This window comes from Asparagus officinalis, chromosome 5, assembly GCF_001876935.1.
Source record: "Asparagus officinalis chromosome 5, Aspof.V1, whole genome shotgun sequence".
Classification (NCBI taxonomy): domain Eukaryota; kingdom Viridiplantae; phylum Streptophyta; class Magnoliopsida; order Asparagales; family Asparagaceae; genus Asparagus; species Asparagus officinalis.
This window is the reverse complement of record NC_033798.1, coordinates 82,801,412-82,805,927: the sequence shown is the minus strand read 5'-3', so window position 1 is coordinate 82,805,927 and position 4,516 is coordinate 82,801,412.

Sequence of the window (4,516 nt, the reverse complement as noted above, 5' to 3'; positions counted from 1 at the left end):
TCCTTCTGAGAGGCTTATCAAGGCAGTATTATCGGAGTGTAGTTTCCCCAAGACCGCTCCACAGAGGGTCTCGGTATTTCAAAGGCTTTCCATTGAAGCATCAAAACCCAAATCAAGATGCTCCCACAAAAGAAGATCAGCCATTCAAGATGACGAACTCCCAGAGTGTCTCACTTCGAATAACGATAATCCTAACTTTTCTCTAGGAAGAAAAGTCGATTCAGGAATAGCCCGACGAGTGTCTCAGCTCTAGCTAGAAGCCGTCAGACATGGGGATTACTCGAGGATGCATGAAGGACTGTCTTCGGAAGACGAACTTTCGGATACTTGCTCTGCAATCGCCTCCAACGATATAATGTCTAGTATGGAGCGAGCTCGAGAAATATTCATGATCACTACCGAATAAGTGGCTCAACTTCTTCAAGAAGCCTTGGCCAAACAGAAAAAAGATTTTAAAATTGAAATGGAGATGATTGTGCAACGGGTCAAGGATTTACATGCCCAACAACTTCAAGATTTATCAAATCAATGTGGTAGAGATTCGAAAGTTGGAGAAAAGATCAATGCTGATACCCCTCCCTATAACATGGACGCTAGGGGGTCCCATCGACAATAACAACGCTAGGGGTGGCCCCGTTGTTCCTCCCCAAATCGCCTGAAGAAAGATGCAGGTGAGGATAAAAATATGAAGGATCTGGAAAGCAAAATTAATACCTTGATGACTGCTCAAGAGGTGAAGAAAACCGGTATCCCGTGTCCATACCCAAGATAGCGGGATTCAATCCCGTACCCGACGAAGTTCAATTTAATTAATTTCATGTCGTTTGACGGGAGAGGTTCGTCCACTCAGCATATAATCTACTTCAAGTCTCACCTGGGAATGAACTCTGGACACGAACCCTTGATGATTCGGTCATTTGTAGGCACCCTTCGCGGGGACGTCTTTGATTGGTATCGACATCTCAAGCCAGGAAGCATCAACTGTTGGGACGATATGGAAAACTTATTCCTTAGCAATTTCTTTGATGAAGATATTGAAGTGTCAATTGAAGCTCTTTTGGATGAGAAGCAGAAGAATGGAGAGTCAGTTGACACATTCGTTAAACGCTTCTGAAATAAGACGATGAATTGCCGAGATCCGGTCACAGAGGAGTTCATACTCCAGACCTGCCATCATAATCTCTCCCTCGATATCCTCTAAGTCATAGGGATTGTCCCCTCAATCACCTAAAAGGAATTAAAACTATGTGGAGAACAGGTCGAGCACTTCCTCAGAAGAAAGAAAGCCGAGAGAAGCCAGCTGATAGCATATGTGGTTGTTGTTGATGTTAATCAAACGTCACAATAATAACCTCAGAAATAGCGCATGACTCCTGATCTAAGGTTCCAGAAGGAGTATTCTTTCAAAGATGATGAAGTTCTAGCCATATTAAAGTATCTCCTCGCTAATGACAAAATCGAGCTACCACCTATTAAAGATCAGGAGGGAGCTAAGAGGATTACGGATTTAAAATACTGTGCATACCACAGGAGGGTTTTCCATCCCACCAAGGCTTGTTTCGACCTCAAAAATAAAATCCAAGACTTAATTGACTCTAACGTCATAACGACAAAACAAGCCAAATAAAGACGACCTAACATCCGATAGGTATATGAGGTTAAACTGTGCTGGCAAACTCCGAAGAGTATATGAGTATAAACTGCTCCTTCTTTTAACTTCACTGGGTACATGAGTATAAACTGTCTCCCCTGACTCCAAAGAGTATACAAGTATAAATTGCTCCTCCTTTTAACTCTACTGGGTACACGAGTATAAACTATCTCCCCTGACTCCAAAGAGTATACGAGTATAAACTGCTTCTCCTTTTTACTCCAACGAGTATACGAGTATAAATTGTTTTCTAAACCTCTAACTGGTATACGAGGCTAAACTTTTCCCTACCTTTAACGAGAAGTTCCTGAAGAATATTACACATAATATTCTTAAGGATAACTCGGCAACATGGCCGAATACAATTAGATTCAAGTTTTCCAAAGAGCTGGGGGTGGAATACCTCAATGCATTCCAATGGGAAGTTCTTGGAGAATACTACACAAAGTATTCTTAAGGATAACCCAAAACTAATTGATTCTTAATCATGATAAAAAATGATTAAGAACCCCCTACTGTGGCTATATAATCATTTTCAAGATGATTAAAACTCTCCCACCGTGACTCCTAGAGAACTATTTCTTCGAGACGAGATTCAATGACTTCATCAAGTCAATTTTCCCTCGCGAAACCACCACTGTGTAATTATATATGAAGTGCTTGACGATTCACAGTCCTCCATCATAAAATCCCTCACTGGTCAAATCAATTAACAGTGGGTCTACAAAATTCTTCATGATTACAACCACTCAAACTCCCACTGTGTCTGTACACTCAACACTTCCATTGTTAGAATCCAGACATAGTATTGGAAATTTCAGACCCCCTCGATTAAAGTCCTTGTAACTTAGCACCAGAAACTTTCACTATATTAACATAGTGATCTGTATAAATTAACACTCCCACTGTTATTTGTACCACCCCACTCCTACTCAGTCAAACTTTCGAATAGTTTGAACCATAACCAAAATCCCCTCTCGATTCCTTCCATGAACGAGAGATCCACTTCCAAATTGGACGATTAAACCTTTAAACAGTTAGGGTCGTTCCAATCCCACTCGGTCAAACCTTTAAATAGTTAGGACCGTAACCAAAATCCCTTATCGATTCCTTCCATGAATGAGAGGTCCACTTTCAAATTGGACGATTAAACCTTTAAACTGTTAGGATCGTTCTAATCTTATTCGGTCAAACCTTTAAACAGTTAGGATCACAACCAAAATCCCATCTCGATTCCTCCCATGAACGAGAGGCCCACTGTCAAATTGAACGATCAAACCTTTAAATAGTTAGGGTCATCTCAAACCCCCATTTGGTCAAACCTTTAAATAATTAGGGCCAAAGCTAAAATCCCCTCTCGATTCCTCCCATGAATGAGAGGTCCACTTTCAAATTAAACGATCAAACCTTTAAATAGTTAGGATCGTCTCAAACTCCCATTTGATCAAACCTTTAAACAGTTAGAGCCAAAGCTAAAATCCCCTCTCGATTCCTCCCATGAACGAGAGGTCCACTTTCAAATTGAATGATCAAACCTTTAAATAGTTAAGATCGTCTCAAACCCCTATTTGGTCAAACCTTTAAACAATTAGGGCCAAAACTAAAATCCCCTCTTGATTCCTTCCATGAACGAGAGGTCTACTTTTAAATTGAACGATCAAACCTTTAAACAGTTAGGATCGTCTCAAACCCTATTTGGTCAAACCTTTAAACAGTTAGGACCAAAGACAAAATCCCATCTCGATTCCTTCCATGAACGAGAGGTCCACTTTCAAATTGAACGATCAAACATTTAAACAGTTAGGATCATCTCAACTCTCATTTGGTCAAACCTTTAAATAGTTAGGGCCAAAACTAAAATTTTCTTTCGATAAACGAGAGTCTTTCACCCCGATCAAACCTTCCTACAGTTAGGGTCATTTCAAAATTCCAGCTTGGTCAAACCTTTAAACAGTTAGGGCCGAAGTCAGAATTTTCATCTCGATAAACGAGAAATCCACTTTCAGATTAGAGAGTCAAACATTTAAACAATTAGGGTTATCTAAATCTTTTCGATTCTCAGAGTGGAGATCCCACTCTTAGTTTTACCTTTCAAGATTCTCAAAGTAGAGATCCCACTTTGAGTTTCTTTTGCAACAGGAGATAGAATATAAAATTCCTCTCCGGCACTGGGTTCGTTTTTACCCCAAGAGAAGACAATATTTTCTAGCATCAAAATCCATGCTTTTCATACATGGGGGATTTTATCTCGATTCCTAAATAGAGATAAGCATACATTTAACATATGTTATCGGTTAGTCTTTTGCCGTGAAAAAGATACCAGAATCCATGTCTGGGGGACTTTATCTCAATCCCTAAATAGAGATAAGTCTACACCTAACACGTGTTGTCGGTTAGTATTTTTGTAAAAAAGACACCAGAATCTATATTTGGGGGAATTTATCTCGGGCTCTAATCAGAGATAAGTCTACGCCTAACGCGCGTTGTCAGTTAGTCGTTTCTCATAAAAATGACAAAGTCTATGTATTCAAAATCATAGCACCAAGTCTAAGAGAGTTTATTCTCTTAGCACAACGTTACATATGAAACGGGTTTAATAATTTACATGTTAGCCCGATTCAAATGGTAATCGATAAAGGCACGTCAAATCCGTTAATGGTTAAGGGTTTGCCACAAATCCTATGAGCATCCTGTAAGGGATGATTAATTCTATGTATTTAAAATCATAGCACTAAAAGAATTTACTTTTTTAGCACAGCGTTACATACAGAATGGACTTAAACAATCTGCATACTAGCCCGACTCAAACGGTAGTCGGTAGAGGCTCATCAAATCTGTTGATGGCTGAGAGTTTGTAAAAAATCC